At 42.4% G+C, this 17,052-nt stretch overlaps 1 protein-coding gene across 2 annotated transcripts in view; it reads left to right on the plus strand.

Annotated features, from left to right (window-relative positions):
* The window catches only part of MMP17 (matrix metallopeptidase 17), a 156,453-nt gene that overhangs the window by 45,631 nt on the left and 93,770 nt on the right, over positions 1–17,052 (plus strand). The window lies entirely within an intron of this gene.

Below are 17,052 nucleotides of genomic sequence, written 5' to 3' on the forward strand. Positions count from 1 at the left end.
GCTATTTTTTATATTGCTGAGGCAGAATAAAAGTTGCGCTGTGATTGGTTGTTATTTCTCTTACTGCTCAGGTAACATGAAAGCTGCGCTGTGATTGGTTGTTATATTTTATACTGCTAAGGTAACATGAAAGCTGCGCTGTGATTGGTTGTTATTAGAGATGAGCGAGCGTACTCGGAAAAGCACTACTCGCTTGAGTAATTTGCTTTATCTGAGTATCGCTGTGCTCGTCCCTGAAGATTCGGGTGCCGGCACGGAGCGGGGAGCTGCAGGGGAGAGCGGGGAGGAACGGAGGGGAGATCTTTCTCTCCCGCCCGCTCTCCCCTGCTCCCCGCTGCGACTCACCTGTCAGCCGCAGCGGCACCCGAATCTTCAGGGACGAGCACAGCGATACTCGGATAAAGCAAATTACTCGAGCGAGTAGTGCCTTTCCGAGTACGCTCGCTCATCTCTAGTTGTTATATATTATACCACTGAGGTAACATGAAAGCTGCACTGTGATTGGTTGTTATCTAGATATATAAAAACGAATGAATGTATGTCTGTCTGTCTTCGCAGCAACGCGCGACGGGTAAGGTAGTATTCTATGAAATACACCATTAGACTAGGTTGCACATCAGAAACAACCTCTTGATCTAGCACCATAACAGTCTAATTGTCCCATTGTGACTCCCAATAGCATGTGTTGACATGTATGCCCAAGTGGCAAAGAGCCTGTATAATTAAGCTTTAAAAGTTATAAAAAGTACTGGTCGCTTTTTTATTACATTTGTCTCTTTTTAAGAACAAAGACCATTACCAGAAGGGAGGAGGGGTGAGGAAAAGTCATCACAAACATGCAAAGCGTACCTTGAGCAGATCACATTACTGCACACTCTTGTAGGGTTCTTTGCCTGTGTGTAGTGGCCTCTCACTTACTCCTAAGCTGACTGAGAGCATCCACTTAAAGGCCCTTTTACACGGAATGATTAGCATTCGAGAAATCGTTAAAACGAGTAAAAATGAACAACAATTATTCAGTGTATATATGGCCTCTTGATTGGCTGGAATCGGCAAACATGACGGGGCGGAGCTACGCGATGACGCGTAGAAGGGGCGGAGCCAAAACGCCACTGCTGCCGAACAGACCCGAAGGCAGAAGACCCTTCTGCGCAAGCGCGTCTAATCGGGCGATTAGACGCTGAAGTTAGACAGAGCCATGGAGACGGGGACGCCAGCGCAGGGAAGGTAAGTGAATAACTTCTGTATGGCTCATATTTAATGCACGATGTATATTACAAAGTGCATTAATACGGCCATACAGAAGTGCTTAACCCCACTTGCTTTCGTGAGACAACCCCTTTAATCCTTTAGTCTAAAAGCCCATTTACAATGGACGAGTGTCAGGCAAACAATGCCCGACACTCGTCCCTGTGTCTCCGCGCTCCCGTGCTCCTGCACAGGAGCTAGCAGAGCTGGCTGGGTCACGCAGCGGCCAGTAGGGGGGCAGGGCAGTGCAGGAGATTTCTCTTCTCTTGCTCCCCCACCCTTCTCTATTCAGATAACACAGCCGCCATTCACTTTATGCTGCATAAAAGATGAGCGATGAAGCTCATCTCTCATCGTTTAGTTTAAACAGCGGCCGTTCAGTTGTGAACGGCCGCTGTGTATCTCAATGGAGAGGGGAGGGGGAGCAAGAGGAGAGAAATCTCCTGCACTGCCCTGCCCCCCTGTTGGCCGCTCTGTGACCCAGCCAGCTCTGCTAGCTCCTATGCTGGAGCACGGGACCACGGACACACAGGGACAAGTGTCGGGCATCGTTTGCTGACACTCGTCCTGTGTAAATGGGCCTTAAGCAATACCCATGACAGAGAAATGACAAGAAATTTAAAGGATAATCTACATGTTTAAACAGCCATCGTTTGAAAGCAAACGAGACATTTCCTCGAGCCAACAATTTCTCGCTCTGTCTAAAAGCACTTTAACCCCCTAAGTACCAGCAAGTAGACTCCTTTAACACTTGTAGTGCTAGAGAGCCATGCAGCTCATTGTATGAATATTAGGGAATATCTATCAAACTGCCTTTGAGAGAAATCCGGAATGTCAGCATTTTGAAATGGCTGATAACCTCCCAACCTTACCCATCAGTTATTATTCAGATGTTGTTCTTTTCTAGATTTTACGGTACTGTGCAGATGTTTTATGTAGGTGTGAAAAATGCTGCAAAGTGAGAATGCCTTCAAAAATAGAAGTGTTAATAATTTATTTTGACAATAAACCCAACTCAAAGTGAATGAGAAACCTAAATCAAGTAAATATTTGGTGTGATCACCCTTTGATTTCAGAACAGCATCCATTTTGCTGAGTTCCTTCAAAAACTGTGCGCAAGTGTCAACATTGGGAGCTCCCTGTTCTCCCAATTGCAGGGTTACTGCACTCCCTACCCCTCCCCCCCCCCCCCCCCCCCCACACACACACACACACAGTGAGGAGGCTGAATGGAACACTAGTTGCGCAAAGTGAATGAATAAAAGAGAAATCTAAATCAAATCAATATTTGACACGACCACCCTTTTCCTATAAAACGGCGTCAATGCTTCTAGGTACACTTGCACACTGTTTTTTTAAGAAATTCGCCAAAATTGATGCTGTTCTGAAAGCAAAGGGTGATTACACCATATATTTACTTGATTTAGATTTCTCTTTTTATTCATTGACTTTGCATTGGGTTTATTGACAAAATAAATGAACACTTCTATTTTTGAAGAAATCTGAGGGCTTCGCCACACAGGCGCATCGGCGCCCGTATCACTGCAGGCTGAAGACGGCTGCACTTCAGGACAGACGTCTCTCTGCAGCGCTGGAAGAAAGAACATGTGACCGGCTTCATTGCCGGTCATGTGTTCTTTCTTCGGCGCTGTGGGGAGTCGTCCGTCCTGAAGTGCGGCCGTCTTCTTCCTGCAGTAAGCTCTCAGTCACACGGGCGCATCGGCGCCCGTGTGACTAAGCCCTTAAGATGTGAAAGTGAAAAACAGGTTCCATAATGGTATAGAAATCAAGTTTTTATCCTGATTTGTCTTCACTTCATTCTATCTGTATGTACTATAATACTCCTTTAATTTTTTATTTTGTTGTTTTTTTTTGCTTTTGTGTTTGCCCTCTCCTGATTTACATCTGCCCTCCTCGCCATTTTTTACTTTCAGTAACCTTTTCCAACCCTTAGTACATATCCAGCATTGCTAAGGAAGAGGCCTGCAGCTTCAAAACACCTTTCACACAATAAAAAGAGAAGTTGGATATATCTTCTTGTCTCCTTTCGCTTTACTGGGAGGTTGTGCCAATGTGCTATACTCCAGTTTTTTGCCCAGTTTACATCATGTGATGATATAAACATAATGTCAGTAGAGCAGCTTTAGAGGTTGCATATACATTGAACAGTCTGTGGCCTGTGGTTTCACTGGTAAATTGTATGTTCTTTAACATTTAGGCAACATCCCTGCATTTTATATAAATCTACTATATAGTTGTGTAAAGTTTATGTAATAAATCACATCTGGGATTTCATTGTAGTCTCACTAGGGTTTACAGATGTTAGAACTTCCAGTTCACTGAGTGAATCAGCTACTTAAGTATTAAGTCTCCAGGGTGTTCCACCAAGGCTTTTAGATTCTTTGCACAATAGGCTCAGCTAACCTATTTAGAGTTTGGCAGTAGCAGAAACCATAATGCTGATTCCCAATAGTAGAAAGCATCCCAACGGTACTCCCTCACTGCTACTGCAACTGCAGAACCCTCAACAGTAGAATAATGAATTACTTATAGTATTATCATGAAGAAACGCAAGGCTGAACTTAACTGACTGAAATCCTAAAATTAACTTATTAAATTAACTTTTTTCACGAAATCCTACGATATAATTGTTGCACAGTGATAGCGATCAAAACCATATTTATTGAGATTGTCAGTCTCACCTGCATTGCCACAAATACCCTGGATGAAGTTCTTCCCAACAGATTATCAATGCATTTGATTAATATCTACAAGTTCAAGGGATAACTTAAATCTAAGAACCTTTGAAATGCTTTGTTCATATTAGATTGCTAAAACAATTATTGTAGCAGCAGGGGATGTAAGTACTAAGGGCTTCTCTGCGTTGGTGGTTCCAGTTCATTGTGCTACTTCTGCAGTTGTAAGAAATGATACCACTTTGTAAAATGTTATGTTCTAAATTCAGATATTAGTAAAAACGAAAACTCTCAGCATTCAAGAATCATATTGTCTAACTAGCTATAGCCAGAGACACATAAATCATGGAGAGGATGGGCAAACAGCAATCTATGGCATTATATTGTAGATCTATACAAGACAGATCCATAACACAACAGTGTGAATGGGCTCTGAAATAAAGCGACACACACTCATATATATAATGCTGTCATGTATGTACATGGAGAATAACACTTTTTCTGGTCGTTATATGACTTGTATCCTGCATTTGTATCAAGTCTCTACTTCTTCAGGCTGCATCTCTAATTCTCCATCTTTGCTGAGTTGGTGTTTGGAGACTGGCTGCTATGGTGGCTCCCATACACAGCACACAGAGAAGAGGAGATTGTGGGAAAGGCCTATGTGTAAGATTCGTTAAGGGAGAGCACAATTTGTGGTAAATCGAATCAATCTTTACATAGCTGATAAATTAGTGGCACAGTCACTTAAAGGGGTTGTCTCACGCCGAAACGGGGTTTTGTTTTTTTTCAATAGGCCCCCCGTTCAGCGCGAGACAAACACAAGGGATGGGTTAAAAAAAAAAGTTTAGTACTTACCCGAATCCCCGCGCTGCGGCGACTTCTTCCTTACCTTACCAAGATGGCCGCCGGGATCTTCACCCACGATGCACCGCGGGTCTTCTCCCATGGTGCACCGTGGGCTCTGTGCGGTCCATTGCCGATTCCAGCCTCCTGATTGGCTGGAATCGGCACACGTGACGGGGCGGAGCTACGAGGACCAGCTCTCCGGCACGAGCGGCCCCATTCACCACGGAGATGACCGCACAGCGCAAGCGCGTCTAAAATCGCCAGAAGACGGCGAATTTAGACGGATCCATGGCGACGGGGACGCTAGCAACGGAGCAGGTAAGTGAATAACTTCTGTATGGCTCATAATTAATGCACAATGTACATTACAAAGTGCATTAATATGGCCATACAGAAGTATATAACCCCACTTGATTTCATGAGACAACCCCTTTAAAGGGGTTGTCTCGCGAAAGCAAGTGGGGTTAAGTACTTCTGTATGGCCATATTAATGCACTTTGTAATATACATCGTGCATTAAATATGAGCCATACAGAAGTTATTCACTTACCTGCTCCGTTGCTGGCGTCCCCGTCTCCATGGCTCCGTCTAATTTCGGTGTCTTCTTGCTTTTTTAGACGCGCTTGCACAGATGGGTCTTCTCCCTTCGGCTCGGCTCGGCAGCAGCGGTGTTTTGTCTCCGCCCCCTTGTACGCGTCATCATGTATCTCCGCCCCGTCACATGTGCCGATTCCAGCCTCCTGATTGTCTGGGATCGGCACACGTGACGGGGGCGGAGCTACGCGATGACGCGTGCAAGGAGCGGAGCCAAAACGCCGCTGCTGCCGAGCCAAAGGGAGAAGACCCATCTGCACAAGCGCATCTAAAAAAGCAAGAAGACACTGAAATTAGACGGAGCCATGGAGACGGGGACGCCAGCAATGGAGCAGGTAAGTGAATAACTTCTGTATGGCTCATATTTAATGCACGATGTATATTACAAAGTGCATTAATATGGCCATACAGAAGTACTTAACCCCACTTACTTTCGCGAGACAACCCCTTTAAGTTACATATAGGAATTAACTGTATGTGCACTTTAAGTTGGCACATGGTTTCAAAACATTGTAGCACAATTTCAAGTACTTAGGCAATATAATAAGTAACAGCAACACAGGCTCAGAAATCTTGCAACACTGTTTCGGCTTGTCAGTCTTTGCAGAATCAAGTATAGTCTCTTTACTACACAGCAATCTCCTACTAACAAAGTCTCAATATATATCAATACTATCCCCGATACTCATGACATACTTTCTGCTTCATCTGACTATGCAGGATATACAACAGTTGTTTTATATTCACAGTTGCTTAATATTCATAAGCTCTTTTTAATTTGCTGTCTCTTTCTAGTTACAGTCTCTTTGACTGCTCATTTGGCCTTGTGTAGTTCATGGATAATCTCAGCAGTTCACATTGAATTATCACTCATAGTTTCTTTAGCGCGAGGCTCCCTCTATGACTTCAGCGGGTCATCAACTGGAGCATGCTCTCTCTACAGACAGGACTCAGTAGGGATGTTCCTGAGCTCACACGCTTGAGCAGCTTCTTCCACATCAGACATTAGAGGGCTCCACTCACAACACATGACTACAGGCTACCCACCTAATTTCTTCTCTGACCTTGTGGACCTGTTATGCACTTCACCCATGCAGGAAACACATGCCCGTTGCATGCCACATCCTGCCTCCTGTACCTCAACAGGCAGCACCCTGAGGGAAGACATGCAGTGATGAACACCAAAAACATGGCTAGCATGACTGGGTTCAGGATCAATTACACAATGTCTACTATCATACTTTACCAACTGCACAGCCATGCATAATCCTCATCATAAGCCATACAGTACCCATCAGTCATCTTTGCATCTTCAGCATCTACATCAATCAGTTGCATTACACACATTTAAAATCCCTCTGCAATTATGTAACAAGCCTCATAGCTTTTGCTATGCTAAAACTCCATATTTTTCTTGATAGACACTTGCATTTGCATAATAAACAGAGTTTCTCTCACTAAACATAACATTAATTTCACTTTCCTTCATAAACATACACTGCTGTCTTCACTAAACATTAGCATTTACATCACTTTTCCAACTAAACTGTGCTTTATGTCATCTGTTCAAATATGCTCTAGCAGTAATATTTGACTAATTATTCTGTTACATTTTCGCATCCCTCTTACAAGATCCTGCTTCCAAATCTCTCTATAGCACACTGTCTAAAGCAGCAACATAGAGGACATTATACAAGCGAACGGAGATTTGATTTCAGTAGTAGTGAAACATCAACTGCAGCAGCGTCTCCGTCACTCAGCTCCCATTCCATCTTCACCCTGTCCTCTCCATAGACTTTTATGGGCAGCATGAGAAAGCAGCAAGCAAAGACTTCGGAACTTCCTGTGATCCATTTTGATGTCTGTTACTGGAGATGTACTTAACATAATAACAGGCAGAAGACACTACATTTGAAGGAAGTGAGAGACCCCCAGTTGCGAGCATTTTAAAGTTATTTCACAATTAAAAATCCTTATTTTAGGTAAAGTGCTTTGCACTTTTGGTAGTTATCACACGAGTATTTTGAAAAGTTAGTAACCATTTAAAACCTGAACAATCCAAGGTTGACTCCGCCTTCCATCCTACCGATGTCGGTAAAATGAGTACTCAGCTTGGTGGAGGGTAATAAATAAATTACTCGAAAGTGCTGCAGAATAAGTTGATATTACACAAATAATATTTATTTATATTTTATTTATTAATGTTGTCTAATTTTGTAAGGTTTAGTATTGTGTAACAAGAGTGGATACATTCACGCACTATGTCGTACAATGGATGCCTCAGACATAGGACCCTATATAGACATACAGTGGCATATGTCAACCATAAGATCCCATTTAAAAAAAACTTTGTATGCGTTTTTCTTTTTTTGTTTTTAACTGATGCTTAAAGGGGTTGTCCCGAGGCAGCAAGTGGGTCTATACACTTCTGCATGGCCATAATAATGCACTTTGTAATGTACATTGTGCATTAATTATGAGCCATACAGAAGTTATCAAAAGTTTTATACTTACCTGCTCCGTTGCTGGCGTCCTCGTCTCCATGGTGCCGACTAATTTTCGCCCTCCGATGGCCAAATTAGCCGCGCTTGCGCAGTCCGGGTCTTCTCCTCTTCTCTATGGGGCTCCGTGTAGCTCCGTGTAGCTCCGCCCCGTCACGTGCCGATTCCAGCCAATCAGGAGGCTGGAATCGGCAATGGACCGCACAGAAGCCCTGCGGTCCATGGAGACAGAGGATCCCGGCGGCCATCTTCAGCAGGTGAGTATGAAGACGCCGGACCGCCGGGATTCAGGTAAGCGCTGTGGGGGTTGTTTTTTTAACCCCTGCATCGGGGTTGTCTCGCGCCGAACGGGGGGGGGGGGTTTAAAAAAAAAAAAAACCCGTTTCGGCGCGGGACAACCCCTTTAACTGATAGAATTGTATAGTTGACTACAAGTCAAATATTAATAAAATAGGTACACTGAAATATAACACCTGAATGGAGGCGAAATGGACAGTCTTTTGAACTCAACCAAGTAAATGGAGACCTGTGGATATGTTCTGGAAGCTTTTATGGCATGCATGCCAAATGGGCACTGAAAACACCTTCATGATTTCTGTAAAGGCTTGAGCTATGTATTTAGAGAAGAGTCTTGCAAGTCCGGCTGGTTAGTCTTCAAAGTGAGAACAGTGAATGTTATCATTGCCTGCAGCATAGACCGTGCCTCAGCTGGGAGCTTTGAACAATTAGATAACAAGGTCTAACCAAGGAACATTGCATCTGGTAAAATGATTGCATCGGCCAATAGTTGATTCATTATCAAAGAAGACGATTTCCATAATAAATAGGTTCGGTTGCTACAAGATTCCAACTGGTTGGGTAAAGAGATGAGAGGAATAGTCTGAATGACTCAAATGACATTGCTTCTAGAAAGATGCAGTGAAAATGATGAGATATAATACACTAAGAGGCATTCACTCCTTTTAAATGGCTTCAATCAGACGCCTGTAACATGGGCTTGTGTCATCTTCTAGGCCAAGACTTGTGCGGAATTAATAAGTGAAGTTTACCTCTTCCTGTGCTGGCAAAGCATCCTAAATTAAGCATCTATCTTCAGCCTCATTTTTCTACTCGGTTAAAAGCAAAAACTGTCAAAGTACACTGTTGCATAAAATTAATTGTAATGCAATTTTGAAATGTATTTCAGAAGATAAAATAGTCTTGTTACATAAAGTGAGTCTAAAATAAAATGTTTTACTCTACTATGTGTGTTTTAAAGGAAACCAGTAAAAACTGAGGTTTCCATGGTAATAAATCATTAGAGAACCCTTCAGAATGCCAATGGGCATTTTTAAAGCTGGCTGAGCTATCTTGTCCTATACAGATCCATTAGTGTCATCACCATGCTGGAGATGGCTGGTGTTGATATACCAGACTCTATAGGTCAGAGAAGTTGTTGCTCAACAAAAAGTCCCTAACTTTTCACCTGATTTGGTTCATCAGATCTTTGTTAAAACTTCCATTACATACGAATATTATCGCCAGATTTTATTCCAACAAACAATCCACAAAATCTGATTACAATATTACAGATCTGATAGCTCTATATGTCTGCTACTTCTAGACTAAGTCTATGGTGTCAAAGTTTGCTCCTCACTACAGACAGAACTTTGTTTTATTCTGCCATATATACAGAATCCACCATCAATCTAATGTGTCTGGTGACCTCTCAGTCGTTTCCCCATGGCAGATATTGGGGAAACAAGGATTAGTCATGTTAAACTTCAACATGTCTAATCCTATAGTTTTGCGGGGAGATAAACCACAACCAGAAGTATATCTTTACTCATCTAAATAAGCCTGTATATTTGGTCAAACCAAATATGAGTTTAGGGGAGATGGCTATATGCTAAACAGCCAATGGCTATTTGACATGTGTATAGCTAATGACTTGCTTAACAGCTAAGCCACTTTTCATCAATTCCTCAAATGTCCAGGAACTTTCTTCTACCACTGCCTGACACTTGGCTTAAAATGAGAGGCTGGCAAATGATGATGCATATGTTAAGCAGTATACATATATTGTCTCAGGAAGCAATGTAGCATACAAGCAAAGGCAGCTTTGGCTATAAACATTTCTGAAGTTGAAGAAATCATCGTCTTATTATTGCTTGTCTCTTCAAAGCTTAGAAACCAGAAAAGAAATGGTTAATGGCTTAATATAATGACAAATGATTAGAGCCCCATTTACAATACAAAGAAAATTTCCGAACAAATTAAAGTAATTTCTCCTAGACGAATCTCTACAACTAAACTGGAGTCTACGGTGAATTTTAAAGGAATTTTGATTTCTTTTTAAGAGCCAGCATCTGTACATACCTGTTCCTCAAGAGAATTCGTTTAGAGTAATTATTTTTTTTCCTTTTTATCTGAGGAGGAATTGTGTAGATTGCACTTTAGTTTAACCACTACAGGATAGAGAAATCAAGAATAACAATGCACCAAATCTTCTATACAGTAGATAAGCGTGGACGTAAGAAGCAATGAGAAAGAAGAAGTGTGGCTTCAGGTGATGGAGAAAGCTTGTTATCTCCTGGCATTTTCATGCAAAGCAGCTTATTTGTGAGAAAATCATTATAAGAAGTCAATAGAAAGCAACAAGTGTGTATATATGTAAAGTAAGAGGCACTTTTGCATTTTATTACAAGTGGATGTATAGTAAGCAGGTAACTGGAGGATTTGTATTGTCAGGATCTAGCCTTGGTGAATGGCAATAACCACTTTAATGGCAGTCCATAAATAAAGTCCAACCTTATGCTTTATGTTTACAGGCCAACAAAACAGGTACTTTTACCAGTATTCACACTGTACTTGAAACAAGCAAAACATGTACCATTTTGGAAGTAACTAAACATAAGGTCAGGTTTCCTTCACTAAATCTAATAGCACAGCATTACCTTTGTCTGATTTTCCATATCAGCTCCATGTTTCATTCCTGGTTTTAACCCCACTTTTTAAAAATTTCAGGCCTTTTATGTCACTTTAAGGCCGGGCTCATGTGACTGCATGCTAGTAGCGTATTACCCACGCAGTTTTTGCGCTCTTAATATGCAGTAGCAATCTCCCATACACTCCCATGTTGCTGCTCACACAAGCCTTGCGAAATACGTGCACAAAGAAAAATCACATGTTCTATCTTGGCGTGTATTACATGCATATACACACCAAGAAAATGCATGGGGATTGGGGGCATGCAGCGAATACTTGTATCTCTTGCGCACGGCATGCAGCTAATTACAGCTGTATATGAATATATGCTATGTATAAATAAATTATGTATACACACAGATACACACAATATATGGTCAGGCATATGACATATATGGACACATAACCATCACACCATCACTGGGCATCCTATTCCAAAACCATGGGCATTAAAGCGGTTTTGTCATTAGGAAAAAAAAATCAATACTTACCTATTCCTCCCCAGGCAGTCTTCTTACCAGATCTTCTCATCCCGATCTTCTCCAGTCCCCTGTGTCATCTCACCACAAGGCAGCCAGATCTTCTTCAGGTTTGGAGCATCCATTCTCGGCATTCTTCTTCCTGCAGGTCAGTGTAGGTTATGTCACTAGTGACATAGCGTTTAATGCCTAGCAGGGAATGCTGAACTACTGCCGGGACTGCGCATGCCTGCTGTCTCACCGCAAGTGGTCATATACTATTGCAGAGAGACAGCGCGCATGCACTGTCTCGGCAATAGCTCAGCACTCCCTGCTAGGCTGTGAACGCTACATCACTAGTGACATAGCATATATTGCCCTGCAGGAAGGAGAATGCCAGTAATGTATGCTTTATCCCCGGAAGAAAAAGAGGTGAGGCAACCCGAGAAGATTGCAGGAGCCAGGAGAAAATCATCGAGGAGTAAATTCAGTAAGAAGACTGATGGGGGAGGAATAGGTAAGTATAGAATTTTTTTTTCTAATGACAGAACCCCTTTAACCCCTTTAGTGGCACACCCAGAAAATCTCCTAAAAATCAGTGTTGAAATGTACTGAAGACTACCTAAATCTGCCAGTGAAAGGGTTAATGGGAATCTTCAGCTCATCTGGCTAGGCTTTCCACAAGACTTTTGAATATGTCTGTCAGAATCTGTGCTCATTCATTTTAAAAATTTTAACATTTTCCCAACATTTGCACTTATAGCCATTATTCCAACCATCCATCTAAATCGCCAAACTGAACTCCAGTACCTTTTTGCACCAACCTGCCCCACAACTATTTTCCGGCCAGCTTCAGATTTCCTCCTGGTTGATAATGGCCACTGGGGAGTGCAAAAACTACATCTCCCACAATGCCCCATTGACAGTTATTGATGAGAGTGCAATTACAACTGTACAAATTGTGTTGTCATTAGAGAATTTGAAGGCACTGAGCATGCCCGACCAGTAAAACAGCGGACCATACAGGTCACAATCATTCGATATCCATGGTGTGGGAGGCGAGATCACAGATAAAGCAATGTTTCTGCAGCTTTGCAAAACAAGTTGCAACATTATATTGCTAAATTACATGTTGTCACTTTATGAAACATAGAACTTTCACTTTGCGTTGCCTCATAACTTTAAAATTGCTTCCCAACCACTCTGTACTTCCTAGTTGCTGCTGACCAGGACATTTGACTGCTGTAGCCAATCACTGGCCACAGCTGTGATCTTCTATAGCCAGTGATTGGCTACAGAAGTCACATATGCTGGTCAGCAGCAACTAGGAAGTATAGAGTGGTTGTGAGTCAATTTTAAGACATGGGAAAACCCCTTCAAGTTTGTGGCTCTTTGCATACCACTTTAATCCCTCTATAGTGAACTCATTAAACCATATTGTTATGGACGTTTGTGCACAATAAGGGCGCGCACCCACTGGCGATTTTTTTTCCTTTGCGTTTTGCGTTTTTTCTCAAGAGCAATTAGTTTTGAATGTACTCTTGTCCACTGGCGTTTTTTTTTTCAGTCCGTTGCAATTTTTAACATAGGAACTGTCAGTTGCATATCTGTCCTTATTTTTCTCTTAATGCACCCATGAATGTCAATGTAAATTAACGGAAAAAGCCGCGAAAATGCCGCGAAAAAGCCGCGCCGAAAACGCTGCGTTTTTCACGCACGAAAATCGCAAACGCCAGTGGGTGGGCGCCCTTAGGGTGCCTACCCACTAGCGCTTTTTTTCCCTGCGAAATTCGCAGCATTTTTTTCTCTGCAGGGGTCTATGGGACTTGTAATGTTAAAATCGCGATCGCGCAAAATCGCAATTTACCGCGAAATCACGATTTTGCGCGATCGCGATTTTAACATTTTAAGTCCCATAGACCCCTGCAGAGAAAAAAATGCTGCGAATTTCGCAGGGAAAAAAAACGCTAGTGGGTAGGCACCCTAAAACAGTTATGCTGGAAAAGGTAAAAGCCTCTGTCAGGACTGACACTCTCGGGTCTCCATGCCCGCACCGCCGGTCCTATTACTCAGGCTGCAGGGGTGCGGCACAGGGGAACCCCAGTCTTGGTAACTTCCCCTGGCCGCATGCTCCTGTGCCCAAGCGGCGGGCGCCTACGTACATGGGTTGTTAGGGACACGGTGGGTCCATTCCGCAATGCGTCCCAGTTGTAATGACGCCCGGCCATGCTGCTCCATCCATGATTGTTTGTAGCAGGCTCTGGTGGCTGTTCCTACCAGCGCCCTCTGATTAGGTCCTGCTGCTGTCGGACTCTCCGCTCCTATCAGCTGCTGGGGCGGGAGTTCTGACAGCATTTAAACTGCTCACTTTGCTGTAGACCATGCCAGTGTATGCATGGTTTTCCTGCTACACCCGTGTATCCTGTATCTGCTGCTCTGTTTTGACTTCTGCTTGAACCTGACTTCTCTTTCGCCTGACCCACTGTACCGCATTCTCTCCTGTTGCCGACCTGGATTGCCTGACCTGCTTTTGTGTTTGTGTCTCATATCTGTCTGTTAGTCTGACTCCCTGTCCCATATCCCTAGTGAGAGTAGGGACTGTCGCCCTGTTGTCGCCCTAGGGCCTAGCCTAGGGGGGCAAGTAGGTAGGGACAGGGGTTGCAGGTAGTTATCAGGGACTTCCACTTGCCTGGACCCCAGCTTCCTGACAGCCTCCTTCAATCTATAGCATTAACATTAGTCTTCACTCATGCCATTATCCGTCTTCCACCAAATTTTGCAATAGGCATTTCACAGTAGGCACTGCCTGATAGTGTTCTCTGGGCATTCACTGAATCTAGATTCAGACTGCCAAATAGTGAAACCTGTTTCACCACTCCAAAGAATGTTTCCACTGCTCTAGAGTCTACTTTTCGAGTTGCACATGGTAATCGAAGGCTTGTATGTAGCTGTTCAACATAATGAAAACCCATTTCAGGAAACTATTAACACACAATTCTTGTGTTATTCACTTCCAGAGGAAGTAGAGAATTCTGTAGTGAGCAATGCAAGAGCGAATACATGCCATGTGCTTATATCAGCCACATTCTGTGAGTTTACATATTCTACTACTTTGTGGCTAAACTGTTGCTGTTCTTAGCTGTTTCTGCTTTAAAAAATTACCAGTAACAGTTGATTGGCAAATTAGAGAATTCACAAACTGACTTTTGCAAAAGTGGCACAGATCCCATCAGTGCAACCCATACTACTACCAAAGTTTGTCTATGGAGATTGAATGGGTGCATGCTTGATTTTATGCATCTGTTTGCAGTGGGTGTGACTAAAACACCTCAACTTAATATGAAGCAGTGTCTACATTGGCGTATGTAAAAGACATGGGACACCATAGCAAAAATGTAAATAGGCCCCCCATTATAGCTCCCATTTTTGTCACCCCACCCAGGACAAGAGAGCCTGGTGTTTATTTCCCACTCTATGCAGATTAAAATAACCCTTGGGCCAAGTCTTGACCTGTTTACTAGCAACGCAGTTCCACTTTGGAGTAAGATCCGGATCCTATATATGTCTTTACTACCCAGTAGCAAAGGGGATGGTGCAGTGAGAGCTGGGGCCCCCTCTCTCCATGGCCCCAATAGCAGTTGCATGATCTGCCTTTATGATATGTACTCCCTTGGGTATATATATAGCCTGAAGCTTGGTTAAGGTAGTGAGTCAAGATGATCATTAAATTTAGCTTGATTCCTGTAAAAGTATATCAATAGTCCACTGTGATACCTGTTCCTGTAATGAAATCGCTGTAATCCATAAAGTGCCTGTTTAAGCTAAAGATGTTCCATTAAATCAATCAATAGTCTCTATTTTTACAGCAGCTGAACAAGTAGTGTACTGCACACAACTTATTAAATGGTAGAAGTTTTTTAAAGAAGCCTTCCTATAATTTTTTCCCCAACATGTATAATTGTGATCTGGTTAACATAGTGCGGGGTCTTCGGGTATCTGAACTAACATCAATGTAGAGCCAATAAAACTCTCACACTCTTATCTGTAGACTAATAAAGTATTTACTCTCCAAGCACATGCTACTATTCTGTTGGTTTTTTATGACAATTTATCACGCCATGTCTCTGTTCTTTTTTGTAAATCTGTCTTTATTCACATATTTTGTTATACCATGCCTGATAAAGAGACCTAAGTAGTGTCGAAAGTTGGCTGTCACATCATTTCTTTCTCTTAGTTATTAAAAGTTATCATATCTACAAGATTGTTTTGTTTCTTTTGCTGAAAGTAATAACATTTATGGCTGTCATGTTGATAGGGCCACCACAGGCTTTAACTGGTTTCTTCGAAGAGCTCTACAGTGACACCACTCTTGCATGTGAAACTTTGGGGGGCAAGTAGATTTCAGAATCTTCCATAATTGCCTGGAGCTACAGTTTTAATGACTCAACCTGTTCAGACCACTCTATAATATTGTGACGCAGTGGAGTGAAAGTTATTGAATATGTTAACTTAGAGATGACAGAGGCATAATGAATGAGGGCTCAGTCACACGGGCACATCGGCGCCCGTACACCCGATGCGCCCGTGTGACTGAGCCCTGAAGATGTGTGATGAAAAAAGATCATATACCTCCTGCTCAAAAATATGATTTTTTTTTTGTGCCACCTACCAAGAGAGTTTCTGCATTGTTCTCTTTTGCCTCTCATCTTCGATTACCTTTTTTCTTGCTCGTTTTTTTTTATTGAGTTATTTGCTTGTTGTTTGCCTTTTGTCTTTTATGTCTCTTTCTCTTTACCAATCATATCTCATCAATCACACTGAATTCCCTTTTGCATTGTAATAATGATCTTTATTCTAACTTTATGTCACCTGTTTCCATCTTGTCCCTCTATAATCACAGTTATGCTGTGGTCCTGGTCTCCATTTATCATTCCTACCTGCTATCCACTTCTCGCGCCTGCTATCCCATCTCCTTTCCAAGTCACTCTGGGCATGAGTCAAGGATTCTGACCGTGTTGGTTGGACTCTAGTCTATTTGAGATGATCAAAGAAATAAGATAATACAGAGAAACACGGAAAGACTTTAATACTAGTAAGTGAGTAATCCCCTACCGTCTGTATATGGCAGACTGTATTATGTGCAGATATTTAAATCCAGATAATACTTCAGTTTCATGACTGATATGGATTATCCAGATCTGACGGCAGTACCAAAGATGAAAATCGGAAAGAGCTATCTTGGGTGAGAACTGGCTGTTAAATCATCCTCTCGCAGCCGGACACCAACTGCTTTCATCTGAGCCACTGATCTTTAAGAATTAGAATCCTTTGTTCTTATTATCTTAAAGTTCCAGCAGTTAGTTTATCGTCTTTTCTACTATTGTGTGCTGAGAGCTTTTGCAGCAGTGTGTAATGTAGATGGAGACTTATGTCCTTTTTACACAGGACAACAGTCAGCTAAACGACTGTATGAGCGCTGATATCTACACTAAGGTCGTTGGCACTCGTTGCAGAGCATTTAGACTAATAGACTTCACCGTTGGATCATAGGATTCTCGCTCAGTGCTTCACCATGTGAAACACTGAACAGGGAGCGTTTACACAAAACAACAAGCCCGCGATCCAGCAATTGGTTTTTATGCTGACTGAAAGTCAGAGATAACAACCAGTGAACAAATAGTAGATTACGTTTTTGCATTTACACTGAACAATTTTCACTCAATTTCATTTGTTTGACAG

The sequence above is a fragment of the Eleutherodactylus coqui genome, chromosome 5 (genome assembly GCF_035609145.1).
Source record: "Eleutherodactylus coqui strain aEleCoq1 chromosome 5, aEleCoq1.hap1, whole genome shotgun sequence".
Lineage (NCBI taxonomy): Eukaryota > Metazoa > Chordata > Amphibia > Anura > Eleutherodactylidae > Eleutherodactylus > Eleutherodactylus coqui.